Below are 22,800 nucleotides of genomic sequence, written 5' to 3' on the forward strand. Positions count from 1 at the left end.
CACCTCCTCAGCATCCATTTACACGCCAATCGAAACGCTTCACCTGACCGCTCGTTTACTGCGCAACCAGGAGCGCCGGCCCGAGCCGTGTAACATGATAGAAATTAAGACCGAACCCGTCGGGTCCCGTCGGGTTCGGGAAAAGATCTTCAGCTCTACTGTGAGGTCGCTTCCAGTGCAGGCTCCACTGTCAGGACGGGAAGTGCGGCCTTTTTTGGGGGGGGGGGAGGAGAAGAGAGTGAGGACGTTTAAATGTCGATTTCACCTGCCTTTTAAATCTAGGGAGACCAGCGAGTCAGCATATGTCCCGAGTAGCAGTGAGTAGCTGATTTTTGCTTATCCACAGAAAGTAAATGCATGGTTTCTTGTGTTCTTCGTCAATATAGGTGCCGTGAAATAGTAACGTTATAGAAGTCATTAATGATGCAAATTACCGAATGTTACATGTCGGTTTGGGTTGTCGTTTTGAAGCTAGTTAGCTAAGTTAGATAACGTCAAAGTTAACTTTCACCAATGGCGGTTAGCATCAACACCTTAAGTTCTCAGGGATTATTAACTTTTTAGTGCATAACGTAAAGTAACTGTTCGCATTTGATTGTATGTAACATTATAAAACATTTTTGTAAACTCCCCTTGCATTAGCTGGGCATCGTCACAAAGTTGAAAACGTGTCTTTCTGAACTCACAAACGTGATATGTTAGACAGCCAAGCTACCAACACAATGCAACACACCATGATGTTTTGCCAGAGGTCGACTAGCTAATTAGTGATATCACCTGTTTAAGTGCACAAGTGGAATCAAAATGTGGCTGGACTACATGGCACATTTTTATTTTTTTATTTTTCCACCTCTATTGTATATAAACCAAACAAATAGTAACTGAAATTACTGAGAAATAGCATGCCTCTGCACCATCAGTACTTTTATTTTTGATACTTGAATATATTTTGCTTCTAACATAACATACTAAATTACTCAAGTGTCTTGTTTTAGCCACTTTCACTTAAGTACGTTTTTGAATGCCGGACTTTAACCCGTAGTGAAGTATTTTCGTAGTCATTATTACTACTTATACATAAGTAAAGCCTCATTTACACTACCTGGTGCAAGTGGCCATTTTACCTGTAAGCAAAGACAATCTAAGTTAGCAGGCTGTATACATTCATTTGAATTGAAGTTCATGTACTATAATTCAAACATGATGCATTTTATATCCTTTTTAGATGCATCATTCAATCATTCCATGTGGTGGGAAGCCTGCAGTGGAACGCTGCACAACATGCTGCAGTCAGTTCCACTGCCCCCTTTGTCCCAAAGGCATGTTTAAACCAAGCCAACCAGCCAGACTTCAGCGGCATTTGGAGGTCCACATGAAAAATGCCATTGCATTTGAAGGTAATGCCATTGCATTTTAGATTAAAAGATACACACGTGTGTGCGCGCACACACACACACACACACACAGATTTGTGTGCGTGTGTTCATGTGACTTGTTTGTCATTGTCTAATATGAACATTTTCTGGACTTACTCTTAGATAAGATCTGCCGCTGCAGACATTATCATTGTCCTATTGACAAAACCGTTATTAGGACAGACATGGAAGACAGGATTCATCCTTGCCCTCCCTGCAACCAAGTTCATCTGCTATTCCTCTGCTTCCACCAACCATAATATCCCCATCTCCAGACCTTCTTGTGCAACAAGATACAACCACATGTACTATTTCCTCTGCCCAATCAATTCAAACATCTACCATCCACTCCTCAGCAGACACACATATGACATTGTCTTCTCCTTTGGTTTCCTCTTCTGTTGTACATACTGCCCAAGAGACTCAAGGTCCAAAATCCAAACTGAAAAAGGTTGAATGTTCAGTTACTTGGAAACTGGCACCATAAAAAGCCTTTTAAAATGTGTGGAGTGTGACTGCATGGAAAGGGATGCATGGATGGTCTGTCCCGAATCGGAACCAGTGACGCATGTTCATGTAAAGAGCCCATATTGATCATTTTAATGACTATTATTTATCTTTTTATGCAACTGTCTTTTAGAAACCTTTCCCAGTCACTAAATCCTGGCAACTGGACAGAGAAAACTGGATTACAAATGCAGGTAAGAGTTGTAGTGGAAGTTTTCTTATTAACAGCAGGAGGGTAGATTAGAAACACAAGAAATGAAACTAAGTTACTGAGAATGAATCCAAAGTTTAGTCTTTGAGTATTTATTTATATTTGCAAATATAGGAACACGGTTTCACAAGTACAACAGCACAGTGGGAAAGTGTATTCGACGAATGAGAGAAAACAGTTTATATGCATCTTCAGTGAGACAGAAAAGGCATGCCCCTCTTTCTAAACATGACTCACACATTTCTTACAATCAAACATAGTCAGACATTCAGGAGCCACCTCACTTCTTCCCCTCTGTACCACTTTCTACCCCAAAGTTTAGACATCCCGTTTATCTCAACTATGTGAGAAGTCTCAACTATCCAGGCAGAAATAACAGATAGTTTAAGGTGACCTTGTAGTCCCTATCTGTTCAGCGTACATATTACGTTCCCAGACTTGGTGACTCTTACTTTCAACATGTGAGAATAAGAGAAGAAAAAAACCCTCAGCATTGTGAGACAAATTAAAACAGAAATAAGACAAAAATATAAAGAATCATGCTTAAACATAATTTTGCCACCACAGAGTATAAATTATGTATAATATATAATGTATGTATATTAATAGTTGAATACTTTAATACTGTAAAACAATAATTACATAATTGACTTCTTTCTGATATCTAGGGTTTTCCACGACAACCGTACGGGATCGACTGTGCCATCTTCATGTTGATAGTAGCAGACATTATTTGTTATATATTAATTATTTGTGTAATTCTGTGTGCGTTAAAGAAATCAGCATTAAATTAAAATTACTATGTTTTATTCCTAGAATGCCCTTTACACCACACTGGATGCTCCCTATGACTTTTCTATTGTAAGTTGATTCATGCAATCAAAGTAAGCTCGAAATTACAACAACAAAACATTTATTATGACATAGTGTGAGTTTATTTTTTTTATTTTTTTTTTTTTAAATCTTCATTTTTCAGATGGACATGCCACTTTTGCGACAGTGGTGGTGTATCATCCTTTTGGAAAATTTTGACCTTGGAAGGTGAGACCGCAAAGATTTTGATATTTGAGTGACTTGAAATTGTTACAAGAAATTTTTATTTATTTCTATTGTTTAATCATTTTTTGAGCCATGGAAAGCTGTTCACCCACTGGACAGATGCATCAAAAGCCCTCCTGTGAGGTGCCACCATTGTTTAGGCTGATGAAAAGGAAGGTGGATAACATAACTGAGGTCAGATTTTAATTTTGTTTGAGTGTTTCTTTTGTTTCAGGTCAGAAACCAGCATTTCCATTTCCCTATTTATTTTTTTTTACCTACCAATCTTTTTTCCAATTGTACTGCAATTGTGGGGTCGCTTTAAAGAATATGCCATTCACAAGTTAAGGTCAGACCTGCTGTCTGCAGTTTAAAAATAAAGTGTCTAGATAATGCATGATTGGAAAATTAACATTTGTTGAGCTCTCTAATATGTCTAGGTGGACATATTAGAGGAGGGCACTGATGGGATCTTCTTCTTTTTGGAGCTTGTGTTTTGAATATTACAACTGGTCATTTTGCTTATCTATATATTTTCAGGAAGAAGAGCAGCAGGCTGAGGTCTCAGTCAGACCTGCCGACGTGGACACACCAGTGGAAGGGGTAAGCTTTACCAGCAGTATCTATTGGTCAGATACTGTTGGTGCAGCAGCTATGGTACATCCGACTTTTCCATAGGACTCGGTTGAAGATCGCATTCTTCGCGATTGCAGACATGCAGCAGAGTGGGTTGAGGCCAACAACTGTTCTCTGCCAAAGTGGACCTGTCTGATGTTCTGTACATGGGGAAGGAGAATCAGGCTGAGACAGCTCTGCAGTATGGGAGGATCAAGTGGATGACCATGAAATGAATCAATCCTGGAGCCCTTCAAATTCACATTTTACAGCACTGAGGACATGTGGAAATTCTGTGAGGAAATAATGGACAAAAGAAATAATTTGGCCTATTGTGAATGTCACACAGATGAGTGAGTTTGTGTTCGAGAATAAAGGGCTACAGAACATTTGATCATGTTGTGACTTGGTGTGTTTTTATGTTTTTCTCATTGATCACCTAATAATTCACTTGGATTATACTGTAGATATCAAGAGTTAGGGTTTTATCTAGTGGTACTTAGGTGTTCCAGCAGCACAAGAACATAATTAGCATAAACATAGAACCGAAAATGAAATTTATGGTGGGTAAGAATAAAAATACAGAATAATACAACAGAAAAATTGAAAAAAAAAACTGATAGTCAGTTAAATGATAATGAAAAGGCAGCAAGTACTGTATATACGGTATAGTACACAAAATGTATAGGCCTATGACATCTTATGAGATGTTGGCTTATGAATATGAGTAATAACTTAAAAGAGAATTTGTGCACTGACCAATGTTATTCCTGCCCTACATTGTTTTCATTGATCAACTATTTTACCTCCTCTTTTCAAGATCCTCAGCTTTATAGTAGGCCACAAAGACAATTGAGCCCCGTCATATCACCCACCGTTTGTTTTTCATAATGACTAAGTTGTAAAGTTACGCAGTGTATATTAGTCTACATATATGGCAATCATTAATGAGAAGTGTTTTGAAAAGACAAAGGCTAATGCTTCAATTGTCCAAATCAAAAGCTTTATTTTTTTCTTTGAGTTAATACAGGTTATGGATGGCTTTTTGTCCTAGATTTGGACAGAATAAATCAAAATGCCCACGTTGGGGCTCATGCGCAACATAAAAGGAAAACACAGAACAAAAATGACAAACAAAACAAAAGTTTACTATATAAATAAAAACGATATATACTATAGACAAGGAATTGATAGATTTTACGTCATATTGTTTACTAATTAATGCATTTGTGAGGAAAGCAATTCAACCGGAAGTGCATTTGCGATTTTATTTTGAAATGTATCCCGTGCATTTTTTTGTCCTGACAGTGGAGCGTGCGGCGGTGGCTACCTCACAGTGGAGGCCTGCAGCTAGGACCTCTTGGCTGGTGTGGCGTTTACTCGTTATCCAGCTTGACAAGCTAGCGTTAGCTCGTTAATAACAGTAGTAAAGCAGGGGTGGAATGATTTGCAAGACTAAAGACACGTTTTTATGCACTCGCCTTTTTTGGCCCATTCATTTTTCAATCTATTGTCATGTATATATTATTTGCTTTGTCCCATATCAGTTATTGTTGACAAATATATTTGTGTGTGTTTTACTTTTTAATTTCATTTTAAAGTTCTTTTATAGCACTTGGGCATCTTAAGCTGTGTTTAAATGTGGTGTACAAATGAACTTAACTTGCACTTACTACAATGATGGTAATAATTTAATAAATAAGCTTCAAGTGAACGTGTGTGTGTGTGTGTGTGTGTGTGTTCGTTCTGTATCTGCTCTTTGGTTACTTACCTTTACACAACTATTAACTAAAACAACAAGTATGTAAGTATGTATTGAGTTGAGTTAGTAAATTAATGCTTTTTTGTTTTTTTATCCGATTAATCGAAAAAATAATCGACAGATTAATCAATTATTAAAATAATCGTTAGTTGCAGCCCTAAACGTTAGCTACTCCGCTGTGCTGTGGAGTAATAGAGCTCAACAGTCCCGCCCACAGTGGGTTCCGGAAGTAAAAATACAATGCAATTTCTCCATTGACAAATTGGGGTATAAGCCATAAAATCATAACCATCGTTGATAGACTTAAAACCAGCATGCCGACATGACTCAGCGATTGTATATGCTCATATAGACACCACAAATCATGGGGCACTACCCTTGTTTTGAGATAAATGTCTTTTATTTGCGATGTCTTGGATAAGTACTTCATTACCCACAATCCTGAACAATCCCACAATCCCACAGAGGGGGGGGTGTCAGTACCCGATCTCTGCTGCCTGCACGCTCCGTCACGAGGATTTACGACACTGCACGAATCACGATCTGTTCCACGCTTCTGACGTTAGCCTCTGCCGGGAAGCTAACATTAGTTTAGCTAACAGCTAATTTGACTAACCGCTAGCTGACAGTTTGATTCAGTCTAAAATAACGTTAACTCAAACTTAACACTGGGTAAAGCCGTCTACAGCTGACGTAACAGCCGTTATATATGTTAACGGTTATTTTCAGGTTTTATTTTGAGGGTCTTTTAAAGTTATTACATGCTGTCTTAATAGCAGTTAGCTGAATTAGCTGTTAGCTAAACTAACGTAGCTTCCTTTATTCAGTGGTGCGTGGTGGTTTATGGGATGAGTAGTTCCTTCGCTCTGAGATGACAATATGTACACAGTCTTGTACCTTTTACTTTTTTGGGATTTTCTGTTTAATGATACGTTGTATGCTTATGAGTCACGTACCATCTGGTTAGCCTAAGGCATGGTCTAAAACTCTTTATATACGGATTTTTCCAGACGTCAATGGGAGAAATGAATGGGAAATTTACTTCCGGAACCCAAGGTCTCTCAGAGGACTGTTGCTATTGTAACGGGTACCGGCTTGGCACCCGTTAGCAGGTTATTGTAATAATCCTGTAACAGCAGGAAAAAGTACACATCAAGAAGTGAGACACAACGACGTGTTGTTCTTTCTCCATTCAACTGGATTATGTTTATTTCTCACATGAATACTCTTCTTTCTGTTATATTATGTTTGCATAAATGCACTGGTCAAAACCAGATATAGCTTTTTACAAGAGAATGTAGCGGTACATAGATCAATTTGCATCTATTACATAGCTACAAAACATACTCATTCATCATTGATATACAAAATACAAACCTTTTCTACACAAAACATATATGTCTGTCTTTGTATATTATACCTTCATTGAAACTACAAATGTAATATACAGTACAGTAACACATCAACCTTCTCATTAAGGTGTCTAATGTGAATACTTTCACCATTTCTCTTAGTATTTATTACTATTTATAACAGAAGAGACTGAGTTTACATCTGAGATCGATCAACACATTTCAATAGTAAAACATTTACCTACTAACTGCCTAACATAGAGTAACTCCGAGGCCCAAATACACAAGCAAGAAAAACCTAGTAAGCCCGTATTGAAACGGCGCTGGCGCGAATGACTAAACAGCAAATGCTACAAGAACAATAGGCTAACCCGTTAGCTCAAGCTACTGTAGCCGGAACAGAAATAGCAGTGATTAGCGTGGTAAACAACTAAAACCTAATACACATTCCGCTGCAACAATAAGCTGCTACACATTGACTCTTATTTTAACAATGTCCAGAAGTCACTGACAGATAAAACACAGTAGAAAACAAAACCATGTAGCTAAACGGGGAAAATAGACATGACGCCATTACGGGACATGCAAGGTTGCCGTTACTTTCAACTTAATTAGCAGCACATTAGTGTGCCGATACCATATTGCTTATAACTAGGACCAGCTTATAAATGTCTGTATTGTTTTATGTGGTGGAAACTAACCTGTAACAGCAGGAAAAAGTACACATCAAGAAGTGAGACACAACGACGTGTTGTTCTTTCTCCATTCAACTGGATTATGAACTCACGTACGACACTCCCAAAGTATACCAGATGCTGTGAAAAGCTACTACTGCCACCTACTGGCGCAATATGGATTAGCTTATTTTTCTCCTTACTTTTAAATGATCAAACTATAAATTAAAGTACCCAAAAATATGAAAATCCATCTTCAAAGCAAAACAATAAACTCTTAAAAAAAAACAAATATACCTTTGTATCACAAAACCCTTTTTGTGAGTATCACATTCATCCCGACAGACAAAAATGGTTCCCGACATTTTCAATTAAAATTGGCTCATGCCCCCTTTAAACTCACAACATTTTGCATTATGTAGAGAAACCTCAGGTACTTAAAACACTACTTAACAGCCAAGCCTCTGCGGGGTGTGGAATATAATACATCAAATATTCTTATATACTTCAGTTTTATTATATATACTTCAGTTCCTATATGTTGCTCTCACTTAATTGCATGCACACATATCTCTTCTCTTCATCTACAACAGGATGTAGCAACAGGGGGTCCGAGCAGGGAAGTATCATAAAACTGGTTTGAAGTAGGTTAAAGAACATGTCGTGCCCTTTTGACCCGAGCCTCAACATATGGGTGTAGCCTATAATGTATGTGTGTGTGTTTGAACCCCAATAAAAAGGGCGGTAAGAGGAAGAGAGACCAGAACTCACTTGGATAGGGCAGGCTGCGGAGCCTGTAAAAAGAAGTGTTGTTCTCCTTCAGCTGAAGCCTATTGTGTGTTTAACTTACTGTGTCTGTGAAGTTATTACTATCTATTACAGTGAAGAAGTCCTCACCTGGGAGTGCACCTTAGAAGCACAACAATTGGGGGCTCATCCGGGATTTGTAGGAAAGAGGTTTCTTCGACTTGATTGACAAAAGTTCGGTCCAAGGGTGAAAAGTCACGTTGAACATCTGGCGCCATAAAATAAGGTAAGCAGACCATTCTTCTGCATTGAATACTTCTAAAATTAAGGGTGTTCAACGTCCTAGTAACCCACAGACCGCTACTGATAATACTGACCTCTCACAGCATAGTGTCCTTCGTCAACTCAGCCATGTTCTCGCTCACCCCAACCAGACAAAGAAGAATCAGCAAAGTCTTACAGGCCCCGAACTTAACTTTTACACATGAAGGCATCAATATGGCAGATCAAATGGGGGAAGGGGAACCACATGAGTGTGAGGACAAAACCAGGAAAGTGGAAAAAGTCAGGCCTGACCTAGCTGCACAACCATTAGAGGAAGGAAGAGTGCTATTCACAGATGGGTGCTGCTTCAGACATGAGACAGAGGGACTGAAAGCAGCATACGCAGTAGTAGAGGACACAGGAGAGGAAGTGAAAACGCTAGAGGCAGAAAGGATGCAGGGCGCACAATCAGCACAAAGAGCAGAGGTAAAAGCCCTCATTAGAGCTTTGGAGATAGGGGAAGGACAACTAGTGACCATCTACTCTGATTCAGCTTATGCAATAGGGGCAGCTCACCTTGAACTACCACAATGGCAGAGGGCTGGGTTTTTAACAGCGGGAGGAAAACCTATCAAACATGAGGAGGAAATGAGAAGGCTAGCAAAAGCAATCCTCCTACCAGCCAAGGTAGCAATAGTCAAGTGCAAAGGTCATAGCAACACCCAAGACGGCGTGAGCAAAGGAAATGAAGCAGCCGACTGTGCTGCAAAAACCGCAGCAGGATATCATGCACATCAACTGGTGGTAACCACAGACCTAGAGAAAAGAGCTGAGCTTAACAGAGAAACAATCATTGAATTACAAGCACTAGCATCCCCTCAAGAAAAAACAGTGTGGAAAAGCCGGGGAGCCACACAAAATGAAGGACTGTGGCGAGGCCCAGATGGCAGACCCATTCTGCCCCCAGGGGCGAGGGAAACAGCCTTGGAAGAGGCTCATGGGGTAGGACATGTAGGGGTTAGCCAGATGCTAAGAAATCTACAACACTGGTGGCATCCATTTATGAAACCCATGGTTGAACAGGTCACCAAGACCTGCACAGAGTGCCAAGCATTTAACCCCAGGTCAGCAGTAAAACCAGAAGGGGGACACTATCCCCTAGAAACCATGGCGGGAAAAGAAATTGTGATTGATTATACTGACATGATTGACAAAGTACAGGGCTGCAGGTATATGTTAGTATGTGTGGACACGTACACAGGATGGCCAGAAGCTGTCCCAGCAAAACACGAAGATGCCCAAACAGTAATAAAGTTCCTGATCAATCAGTACATTCCCCAACATGGCTTCCCTGAACGAGTGAAATCAGACAATGGCTCACATTTCAGGAACAAGGACCTGCAAAAAGTGGAAGACATGCTGGGACTAAAACACAAGTTTGGCTCAGTGTATCATCCACAGTCTCAGGGTAAGGTGGAAAGAATGAATTTGACCCTAAAAAACAAAATTGCCAAAATCTGCAGCAAAACAGGAATGAAATGGGTGCAAGCCCTGCCTCTAGCTCTCATGTCAGTTAGAATGTCTGTTAACAGCAGGACAGGATTCTCTCCATATGAACTACAAACAGGGAGGTGTTTTCCAGGACCATGGTCACAACTTCCACTCACTGACTCTCCCTCCACTACCATCTCTCATAAAGTTTTTTTTCGCCAGCTACAAGGCACAGTCTCTCTGTTTTCTAGACAGGTAGCTGCGGTAAACCAGGACGCAGAACCAAAACCAGCGCCTGACGCCGAGTGGGTGTTGTTGAAAGTAATCAAAAGGAAGTGGTCTGCACCTCGGTGGTTGGGGCCATTTAGAGTGACTGCACGAACCTCCCACGCAGTGCAACTCGGAGGGAAAGGTAAACAGTGGTACCACTGGAGCCAGTGTGCTGCCACACAGGAGCCAGGGCGCTCCACCAAAGAAGTAGCCAGGGATCTGGCTGCCAGTGCGGAGGGCTCTCCGCCAGACACTAGGGAAAAAGAGGCAGAATAATCCTCTCCAGTGTCCAACAAGGTCCAGGGTAGTCTACCCCTGTGACCTGAAGAAGAGAATCACCTGAGAGAGAGGTGAAATAAGCGCTTTCTCTCCTACATGTAGCGTGCCAAGCTACCACCGAGCGCCAATAATACCTTCTTATCGCATCATCGTGTGTTATTCATGTTTTACATTGTATACTACTCTATCTAGCTGAAAATTGCATGAGTTTTCTGAACGGGGTCCAAGCATAGAGGGTTGTAACCTTACTTATAAAGCGGTGCTGTTATAAGGAACTTGAGACTAGAAGACCGTTCGGAGAAAAGTTAAGCTTGCATTCCTATAGCATTGAAAGGACTAATGTGCCTTAAGGTACTAGTAACTGTTATCTGTATCCTTATTGTTAATGGAGTTGCGATGCAGATAAGGTGAATGTTGTTGACTCACTTAGGTGAGTCAAAAAGGGGGTGTTTGAACTTTTTCTTTTCAGGTTGTTTTTCGCTTTGTTGACATGCTTTATTGAAACAAATGTTTGATATGTTGACCTTATTCTCATTAGAAGTGATGTGTGAAACCTTATTGAATCAGGATGGGCAGATGAACTATAATCAACTCTTAACTAGCTTATCATCAAAGAATGATTTTACAAAATATTATGAAATGTTTATTACCTAGATGTGGATTCTCTATTTTCTATCTTGTTTCCTTGATCTCTTTCCTCTGAGTTGGTTGAACTCTAGTAGAGTTCAAAAGGGGGAATTGTGGAATATAATACATCAAATATTCTTATATACTTCAGTTTTATTATATATTCTTCAGTTCCTATATGTTGCTCTCACTTAATTGCATGCACACATATCTCTTCTCTTCATCTACAACAGGATGTAGCAACAGGGGGTCCGAGCAGGGAAGTATCATAAAACTGGTTTGAAGTAGGTTAAAGAACATGTCGTGCCCTTTTGACCCGAGCCTCAACATATGGGTGTAGCCTATAATGTATGTGTGTGTGTTTGAACCCCAATAAAAAGGGCGGTAAGAGGAAGAGAGACCAGAACTCACTTGGATAGGGCAGGCTGCGGAGCCTGTAAAAAGAAGTGTTGTTCTCCTTCAGCTGAAGCCTATTGTGTGTTTAACTTACTGTGTCTGTGAAGTTATTACTATCTATTACAGTGAAGAAGTCCTCACCTGGGAGTGCACCTTAGAAGCACAACAGGGGGAATGTATGCAGCCTGCATAGGGTAAATATATGGCATGTACAGTGCCTGGGTGTATATGATATGGCGTGGGTGCGGTATGCAAGGCAGCACGTATGGAACAAGTGAGTGTGGAGATGAAGTGTGCTCAGTAGCAACTGCAGCAGGTGAGCATGGATCTGTGTGAATAGAAACTGAATGGATGTTAGCATGTGACTCCACTGACGGCTCACCGAATGAGTCATATGTGAGGAATCTACGTGGTCGTCTGTCACGTACAGACCTTCTAACCTCCGTCTGGTTGTGCTCAACAGTAGGAGTCAAGGGTCCGCTTTCAGTATCTGAGTCCGATTGCCCATTGGCTCCATGTTCTTCTTCGGGCCTGGGGGGGTCAGGTAGATTTTCATCAATGCTTTGTTCAGTTTCATCTTGTGTAGGTAACAGGACATGGTCTGGTAAGTGTTCAGGTACAGTATGGCTTTCCATCCCTACAGGTTCTGGAGCAGCTGGATCTGTTACCGAGGTACGGGTAGGATTTCTCTGAGGCAGAGTCAGTTGTTCATGCAGGGTAAGCGGTCTCTTGTCTGTTCTTGTTGCCGGTATCCTCAACCAGTAACCTGAGGCACAGTCATCATCTGAATCCGAGTTGTCGCTCTCATCTCTTCCCTTTTGTATGTCTGTCTGTTTTTCTCGTCTTTGTTTATGTTTTTGCTTCTTTTCCGGAAGTGAGATGATTTCAACAGGTAGATCATTTACCAGCAATAGGAGATTACGGTGCAGTGTTCTGGTTTTTCCCTGGTCTCCGGTTTCAGAACAGACAATGTACACTGGACTATCAGAAAGCTGCTTTTTGACCTTGTAAACGGTCTTCTCCCAGTATGATCTTAATTTGCCTGGGCCTCCACGTTCACTGAGATTCCTGACCAGAACCCGGGCTCCTGGTTGCAGCACCATTCCCTTGACTTTCCTGTCATAAGTTACTTTCCCTCTTGCACTGGACTTTTTGCTATTCTCACTAGCAATCTGGTAGGCTTCTGACATTCTCCCAGCCCACTTTTCGGCATATCCTCTGGGTGAGTATGGTTCCTTTTCTTCTCTGAACCCAAACAGCAAGTCAACAGGAAGATGTGGATGACGGCCGTAGAGGAGGAAAAAGGGTGAGTAGCCCGTGGATTCATGTCTGGTACAGTTGTAAGCGTGTATAACATGCGGGAGGTGATCCTTCCACCGCAGTTTCTCGCTTTCAGTCAATGTCCTCAGCATCTGAAGTATGGTGCGGTTCAACCGCTCAGCGGGGTTTCCCTGTGGGTGGTAGGGTGATGTTCTCGAGTGACCAACTCCAGACAGTTGTTGCAATGTTTCGAATAACTTATTTTCAAATTCACGGCCCTGGTCGTGAGGTAGTTTGGATGGATATCCAAATCGGGGTATGAAGTCACTGAAAATACGCTCGGCAGCTGTTTTTCCGCTCTTGTTCTTTGTGGGATATGCCTGAGCAAATCTGGTGAAGTGGTCAATCACTACCAAAATATATTCATACCCTCCACAACTGGCTTCCAAGTGTAAGTAATCAATGCACACCAGTTCTAAAGGGAAGCTAGATGTAATGCTACCCATAGGAGCACGAACGTGTGCGACAGGTTTCTTGGCTTTAATGCATGGGCATTTTCGTGTGACATAATCCTCTATTTCTTTTGCCATAAAAGGCCAGTAGAATCTCTCTCTAGCAAGGTGAAGTACTCTCTCTGTGCCAACATGGCCCATCTCATTGTGTAGGTATTTCATAGCTAGTGGTCTGTATTTGGAAGGGAGAACCAACTGCTTCCGTCCATTCGTTCTTCGATAAAGGAGGCCATTTTCCTGATGTAGCCTGCTCCACTCATGAAACAACTTTTGAGCGGCCCCACTTACAGTTTTCCGTATTTCATCTGTCAATTTGGTGTTTGACACCTTTAATTCGATTATCCGGTTTATTGCTTGGTCCTCTCTTTGTGCTTTTACAAGATCATCATGGCTGATCGTTGGCAGGTCAGAATATGGCTCTTGGTGATGGTCTGGGGAGGAGGTGTTGAGTGCTGCCACCCAGGCCACATCTTTGCATTTAGCTGTGTGACTTCCATCCCATGTTGTCCGCACTGCCTCATCTGAGAACTCCTCTGTGCAAGTCATCTGGTAGGTCTCCATATCCAGGGGGAGGCGAGACAGAGTGTCCGCGTCCACATTTGACTTTCCGGGCCGGTATCTGATGTCAAAACGGAAGTCTGACAGTTCACCAACCCACCTATGACCAACTGCGTTTAACTTTGCTGTACTCATTACATAGGTATTTCAGACACTGGAACCTGTAGGTATTGGAGCAAAAAGACATTTGAAACTGTAGGGTTGTCTGGGCAGTATTGTAGTTTGAAGGCTATTATCTGAATATGAGGCTGAACCTGGACTTTAGTTTGCCAAAAACCATCTCAATTCGTGCCCTGGTGGAATTGAGGGCACCGTTAAAGGCCTCCTCTGCCTCAGTCCCTGGATCGCTGTATGGCGTTAAAAGGTAAGGAAGACAGGGATAACCCCTGTCTCCAAGGAGGATACCTTCAAACTCCCCTGCAGGGTGAGAAAGGAATGAATGTCATGTACGTGACATGACACATTGAAACATAATGAATGTTAATTTTAAGATATTCTCTTACTTTGAGCAAGCCTCTGTGCCACTGAGCTTGACCTGAAGATTCTGGCATCATGTACCCCCCCAGGCCATTTTGCCTCGATGTTTGTGATTAAATAATTGGCATCACAGATCATCTGTCAGCATGTAGGGTAACAATCAGTTATGCTTGAGACTACTGTTGGGACAATCATGGCTTCAGTAGTAGGCTACATACCTGTACATTCAGACTGTGGTGATTTCTCCGGTCCACATAATCTCTTTCCACTGGTCCGGATGGGGCCACAATTCTCACATGGCTGCAATCAATGCAGCCAAGGACATTGGGGAAGCCTATGTGGAAAAATGAAGTTACAACATCATCAACCTGTGGGCCACTTTACACTTTCCATCAAATGCATTTGAATGTCACAAACCTGCAATTGCATAGAATGTCTCCTTGATCCGCTGTGGGTCATGATGGCCAGGGAAGGTGATGTAGATGTTAAGGAACTGCTTCAGGGCCAGGTAGACTGCTCTTACCTGTAATGTGTTTGCTCTGTGTCATGTTTAATGTATAAATATGAAAGATAACTATGGAAATTACTTTATTTAAATAAGTATATTACTTCATTGCCATCTGTCTCTGTTTCCAATTAGTCATGGCCTATGACAATATGACATCATGGACACCCTCATGTGATACTCACAAATGAATAGAGTACATATAATTGTTACCTCTCTGCAAACAGTTGCCTTGCTTAACTTCTCAGCATCACCAACACTGTAGAGAAATGTACCGCTGGCAAAGAACCGCAGTGCAATACAGACTGACTGCACAGTGGTCAGAGACTGGCTGCGGCGAGTGACCCTCATAATGTGTGGTTCAATCAAACTGCATAAATACACAATGCTTTGCCTGCTGAACCGGTACCTCTCCCACAGGTACGCATCTGTGTGGGTAAACGGGTTGGTCCTGTCCTGGAAGACCCTTGGTGCTGGTGGTGGTCGGAAGGCCCGTTGAATTATCCGGGCCTCTTCATTCACTGGGTTGTCAATGAATGGGCATGCCATGTTGGAATGTCTCACTCAATCTCTCTTTCTCTTTGTCTCTCTGTGTCCCTCTCCCTCTCTTGAATGCACTGCTTAAATGTCTTGGCCTTTGTCAATTGACCTCAATTGGCTTTGGCTTTGCCAGCCAATAGGAGGCAAGGAGGGTGTGTGGGGGTGGAGATTGGAGGGCATTTACATCTAATTGGTTTGGTGTACATATTCAATCCTTTATTTTCAATGCCTCAATTTCCTTTTATTATATTTTGTTTGCTAATTAGTTTAATTTTGTATTTATTTGTGTCTTATTTTTTATATTTTATTTTCGTGATAATGTTCTTTAATGTACTTATAGATAATATATGATTATTAGTATAAATAATAAAAACAAAATATTATATATTTTATGTTTTACATATTATTTTATCATTCCATGACAGTTGTGTGACTCTGTTTCTGTCTATTGGACATTCTTTGATCATAGATGGTGCTAAGCTTCACTTTTAGCCTGCTACAGACCAGGTTTGCCCGGCAGCATAAGTTACCATGGTTACTTGGCTGGCATTCACATTAGCCACCTTGGTGGAACAGGGTTGAGGCTGGCTTAGCCATGGTTGAGGCTTAGCCAGAGTCATAGTTTCCATGGTTACTGAGTTGGGGCTAATCTCAGCCTCTTTGATGGAACCGAACTCTCACTCATATTAGCCAGACTTGGCCATTTAAGCTTGGCTTTGCCTTTAGCCTGTTTGATGGAATAGGTCCCTGGTCCTCCGGTAACGTTAGCATGGCGGCGTTAGCCAGGACCAGTCGGGATCACTTCACTGGTCGTGTCTCAAATGTTTTTGCGAGTAACCAACTCGGGTACTCTAGCTATATAATTCAACGTGAGTAGCTACACAAATGTTGAAATGACATAAAATGCCCGTCCCTAGTAGCTGTGATAAATTAGCCTGAAGCTAACGCTTACCTGTTCAGGAGGAAATTAGCCAACTCTGCGTCCTTTTGGGCTCTAAGCTGTCTCCATCTTTCAAATAGCCTACATATCCAGTATTTACCCAGACGGGTTTGTTATCTGGTCATGCAATTATTAGAAACATGCCGGTTTTTTTGTTGGGTAAAATCAATCTCCGTTGATCCTGTTCGTTTGTTTGCTGCTTTTATGGCTGTACTAACCTTATAGCTGCAGCGCGCTGGGTTTACGTTTTTACAGGTATATCTGGCAACCCGGCCTGGCTATCAAACTGGGCAGTTGATAACAACAAACAGGCCAAAACACAAACAGAAATTCCGTCACGGAACTGAAATTTCAAAAGGAGAAAATACTGGTATTAGCATTGCTGTCAGAAAAGATAGTAGGCTATTTCAACTTAGCATGTTTCCTTTATATCTGATGACGCATTGGGGTCATTTTTGGATGTATTACAGTAAATATATTACATATTGGACCTTTAAACCCACAATGACAATCCCTTCCAATATTTTGAACCTGTGAACAGGTGAGAATGTATTTACGCTTTTATACTGTTGCAGTTTAGTAACGATAATTCCATATATTTGTTAAACAGGTATTGACTCTGCCTCCTGATCTCCATGGTGATCCCGGCATCATGAACACGCATAGCACCAGATCTGGCCCCGGATAATTTACCATCAGAGGCATCCTGTACGTTATTACTGCAGCCCTGCAGCCCTGATACACTCAGACACGTACATATGTACATCTTGAGGGATTCAAGTGAGTGTTTCAAAAGAAAAACACAACAAATAATTTTAAGAATACTTTATTACATCAGTATCTGTGATAATTAGCATCAATTCTCTTATTAAACAGGTAAATCACTAGTTACATTTTAAATCAATATGTACAATGATATTAACACACAAAATAAGAATAAGAAACACCCTTAAAACTGCTCCTTGCAGAGCCTGCTCTACATTGCCAAATTTATACAGCCTAATAACAGTTATAGTTTTCCCTCAAATGGCTTGTCTTTATCATCACTGAACTTTCACCACTATCTAAACTGACAGTGTGTGACAGAACAAACCATCTGTTCATATGAGTCATTAGTTGCTTGTATGTGTTAGGTAATGTAGTAATAAACCTACGGGCTACATTCGGATATGCTGAGCCTGGACCTGGGAATGACACATATTAGGCATTACGCTCAGCTGACACTCTTCAACACTCATCTTTTTTGGTCACTGATGACTAGGGCTGGGTATAAAACCTCATTACTTTTAAAGTAGAGACTATACTGTTTCTAAAGCACTGACTTGAGTATTGACGAACTCAAGTATCAAAGTTGGCACAAAGTCAGTATCTTTGTGGATCTGGGTTTCCCCTTTTGTTCACCTGAACCCAACCAGTTATCTCTGCAGTGCCTAGCCATAACCTAAATATTAACTGAAATTCAGCCCTAACCACAGAGGGCAGTGCTATGGGGGACACTATTTAAAAAGGGAAACAGAGTTCGACACCCAGCCCTACTAACCCCTAGGAAGCCATCTCAGTCTTTGTCATTTAAAGGTGGAGTCTTTGTTTCTGGAGAAAGACGTTTATTTTTTAACTCTACACCCAAACAAATAACCCACTCCCGTCAGTGCTCCTTCATGTGCCAGATTTACCATCACTACCTTTCTCTTTATACACTCACCTAAAGGATTATTAGGAACACCTGTAAGATTTCTCGTTAATGCAATTATCTAATCAACCAATCACATGGCAGCTGCTTCAATGCATTTAGGGGTGTCGTCCATCTCCTGAACTCCAAACTGAATGTCAGAATGGGAACGAAAGGTGATCTAAGCAACTTTGAGCGTGGCATGGTTGTTGATGCCAGACGGCCTGGTGTGAGTATTTCACAATCTGCTCAGTTACTGGGATTTTCACGCACAACCATTTCTAGGGTTTACAAAGAATGGTCTAAAAAAGGAAAAACATCTAGTATGCTGCAGTCCTGTGGGCGAAAATGCCTTGTTGATGCTAGAGGTCAGAGGAGAATGGGCCGACTGATTCCAGCTGATAGAAGATCAACTTTGACTCAAATAACCACTCGTTACAACCGAGGTATGCAGCAAAGCATTTGTGAAGCCACAACACAAACAAGCTTGAGTAGGATGGGCTACACCAGCAGAAGACCCCACCGGGTACCACTCATCTCCACTAAAAATAGGAAAATGAGGCTACAATTTGCACGAGCTCACCAAAATTGGACAGTTGAAGACTGTAAAAATGTTGCCTGGTCTCGATTTCTGTTGCGACATTCAGATGGTAGAGTCAGAATTTGGCGTAAACAGACTGAGAACATGGATCCGTCATGCCTTGTTACCACTGTGCAGGCTGGTGGTGGTGTAATGGTGTGGGGAATGTTTTCTTGGCACACTTTAGGCCTCTTAGTACCAATTGGGCATTGTTTAAATGCCACAGCCTACCTAAGCATTGTTCTGACCATGTCCATCCTTTTATGACCACCATATACCCATCCTCTGATGGCTACTTCCAGCAGGATAATGCACCATGTCACAAAGCTTGAATCATTTCAAATTGGTTTCTTGAACATGGCAATGAGTTCACTGTACTAAAATGGCCCCAGCAGTCACCAGATCTCAACCCAATAGAACATCTTTGGGATGTGGTGGAATGGGAGCTTCGTGCCCTGGATGTGCATCCCACAAATCTCCAATTGCAAGATGCTATCCTATCAATATGGGCCAACATTTCTACAGAATGCTTCCAGCACCTTGTTGAATCAATGCCACGAAGAATTAAGGCAGTTCTGAAGGCAAAAGGGGGTCAAACACGGTATTAGTAGGGTGTTCCTAATAATCCTTTAGGTGAGTGTACATCATGGCCTTTCCCACGTCCTGTGCACCAGCACCAACACAGTGTTGTTTTGCTTGTTTCCCATTCACAGAGCAGGACTGTGTATGGACGGACAGCAAACAGACTGTGAGGAGATATTTGCTGAATTTGACAAAAAGTGTAGCCTATTTGATTAAAATCAGAGATTCCACCTTTAAATGAGAACATCAGCAAACATGAGCTCATAATGTCTCTGATCTTGTGACACTGTTGATTTCAGAGCACAAATATACCTTCTGAACCAGTAGTAGTATAATCAATGCATAATCTGTATCAACTTGACAAAAATAAAATGTCATACACAGCTTCAGCACATGAAGCAATACCTTGTGTTCAATACAACTGTATACCAACCATGATGTCGATACCAAAAAACACGTACCATCACCTCAGCTTGGAGTGGAACAAGGTGAACCATGATTACTAGGGGTGGAACGGTACACAGAAGTCACAGTTCGGTTCATACCTCGGTTCAGGCATCACGGTTCGGTTCGGTACAATGGAGGGAAAAGCAAGACAAAAATGCAGAAGGCAAATTTTTTTATTGTGCATGTCTCAGACTGTCCACTGAGCTAGCTGTAACAGCTTGAAGTGTGTAAAGTAAGATGTAAACAGTACACAATAAGTAGGCCTACCCTGCATCATCTCCAGACTCCATCTGTAACTTGTAAACAAAATAAGACAATCAGCTAGTAGTGTGATATGGGAGACAAGCGCTGCTCTCATATGTGAATGCACAGAGCAGGGGTGTTAAAAGAGCAGCTTCGGTTACACAGAGCAGTTGGCAAATTGTGGCGTTAGCTTCACACGCTAACAGCGGAGCTAGCAGCAAACAGCGAAGCTAACAGCTAACGGCGGAGCTAAGAGCTAACGGCGGAGCTTACAGCTAATACCGGAGCAAACGGACCTGGAGACCATTTGTGGTCGAGGCGAGAAGGGATACAGCTACGTCCGTGTTTGGTTGTATATGGGAGGGACTAGTTTGCTTCATGTGGACTCACTGGACTGACTGACTCCATGGATGTTGTCGGTACACGATCCGTTCTGCACATGCGCAAAATGTTTGCGCATGCGCGGTTGTACGAGGATTTACGACACTGCACGATCTGTTCCACGCTTCCGGTCGACAGCCAAGCTAACGTTAGTTTAGCTAACAGCTAATTCGGCTAACCGCTAGCTGATTGTAGCGGTCTGCCGTTAGCCTCCACAGGCAAGCTAACGTTAGTTTAGCTAACAGCTAGCTAATTCGGCTAACTGCTAGCTGAGACAGCATGTAATAACTTTAAAAGACCCTCAAAATAAAACTTGAAAATAAACGTTGACATATATAACAAACACCTAACATATATAACAGCTGTTACGTCAGTTCTACTTTACTTGTGCTCATTTAAAATACAATCACTCAATACTTGTCTTTGTTATTACTGTGAAGTCTTAATTTAGCTGTAGCCTGCTTTTCCCATTACGTTTGAGTTAACGTTATTTTAGACTGAATCTAGCTGTCAGCTAGCGGTTAGCCGAATTATCTGTTAGCTAAACTAACGTTAACTTCCCGGTGGAGGCTAGCCATAGGCTAGCGTGGAACAGATCGTGCAGGTCGTATCCTCGGTAAAACAGTATTATCTTGCGCATGTGCAGAACGGATCGTGCAGGCAGAACGGATCGTGTACCGACAGATGTATTACTGACTCAACATGTAGGCAGAGCTCGGGAGCTTCCGAGCTAAGGGCAGGGCTACAGATTAGGTGTCCCTAAGGAACGCGTGTCTAACAGTAGTTCCGCATTACATTAAAGTGCCCATATTATGAAAAAATCACTTTTTCTGGGATTTGGGGTGTTATGTTGTGTCTCTGGTGCTTCCACACACATACAAACTTTGAAAAAAATCCATCCATGCTGTTTAGAGTGAGATACAGTTTCTGAACGTGTCCTGCTTTCAGTCTCTGGGTGAGCTGTTCAAAATCGGCACGGCTTGTGACGTCACAAGCCGAAACGAGCAGGCTAACCGCAACCATTAGCTCGTTAGCATGCTAACGCTAATGCTAACGCTAGCATGCTACCTCGTTCTCAATAGCAAAGCACTGCTACAACACACACAAGTTCACCATAATTTACAAAAGAACTACTTACATGTGCGCCCTCATTTAGAAGTCTCCCAGCTAATCCTGCCTTGTAACTGACCAAAGTTGTAGAAACAGCCTGTCTTTTACTGTCTATGGAGCTAGCTAGCTGACATGATCTACATCTGAGCTACTGGGCATGTGCAAGTGTAATCAAAGATAGTACAGAAGAAGAAGAAGAAAAGAGGTCTCACTCTGTAGCTAAAACAGAGACCAGCTGAAAAGAGGATCTGCAGCAGTGAGAGAGAGCACTGCAGTACAACAAAAATATGGTGTTTTTTGAAAATTAAACCATGTAAACCTATTCTGGTACAACCTTAAAATACAATTATGAACCTGAAAATGAGCATAATATGGCTGCTTTAATTAATTTGCACGCAAGTTTTATTTATTTTTATACCGTGTATTCTGCGTGTAAATTCATGGACCGGACCGAGACGCCCGTATCGTTTCGGTTCAAAACGAATACATGTACCGTTCCACCCACAATGATTACTTTGTATTGATCCCAAAAGGAATGTTAAAAATATACAAAATAGACATATGACTGACTTACACAATAAAACACTGTGGTGCACACTAAGAATCCATTTCATGGAGTTTTTTTATGGAAGGAGTTTTTCTTTTCCTCTAACATCTTTCCCATGATTTGTACACTATAGACAAATCTGCATGAATAAGTTTAAAAGCAAGAAACAAAAACAGAGTAAACTGTCACTCAGTTGGGGTTTAAGTACCTTAAAACAAGCATGCTCTGATTTCCAATCACACAGGAAAGAAAATGTGTTTGTAGGCCTACTGCTACAATTGAGTCCAGCTGGAGTTAGGCCAGATCTTTGCTGTGCTACTGTACTGGTAGTTGTAGCTGGTTAACATGTACATAGTAGTGTTGCGAACAACATCACTGAAAAAATATCTGAAGAGTATCTGATGCAGCACTGTAGGCTGAGGTAGAGAGTGGCAGTGACTTATTAAACTCTTAGCGATTGGCTTTGTGTAAAGGGGTTATGAACAATGTTGTGATCAAGGTTTCATTCTTAAACATTCAGAGACATTTCAGATCACTGTTTTGTGAATGTCTTAACGTCTAAAATATAATAACCACTTATTTCAATACTTTGTACTAGAAACCAGAAATGTGACAATACAAGATGTAGATTGACAACCAGGGAAAAATGGATCACACACGCACGCACGCAGAAATAACTTCTGACTAGACAGCAGCGAAAAGCACACAAGGCATAAAAAGGTACCGGTTTATAAAATTCACTCAAGGGAAAATGTAATCAGTCTTTAGTCAGATCAGCTGACTGTGGAACAGCTGCTTTAT

General features: G+C 41.5%; 1 long non-coding RNA gene across 1 annotated transcript; it reads right to left on the reverse strand.

Annotated features, from left to right (window-relative positions):
- Positions 1-2,067: 2,067 nt before the first annotated feature.
- On the reverse strand, positions 2,068-22,800 carry LOC116034489. The gene is made up of 3 exons (XR_004101112.2): positions 21,954-22,800; positions 19,576-19,773; positions 2,068-2,078 (listed from the first exon to the last, which is right to left on the reverse strand). It is a non-coding gene; the product is annotated as an uncharacterized LOC116034489 (long non-coding RNA).

Source organism: Sander lucioperca, chromosome 6 (genome assembly GCF_008315115.2).
Source record: "Sander lucioperca isolate FBNREF2018 chromosome 6, SLUC_FBN_1.2, whole genome shotgun sequence".
Lineage (NCBI taxonomy): Eukaryota > Metazoa > Chordata > Actinopteri > Perciformes > Percidae > Sander > Sander lucioperca.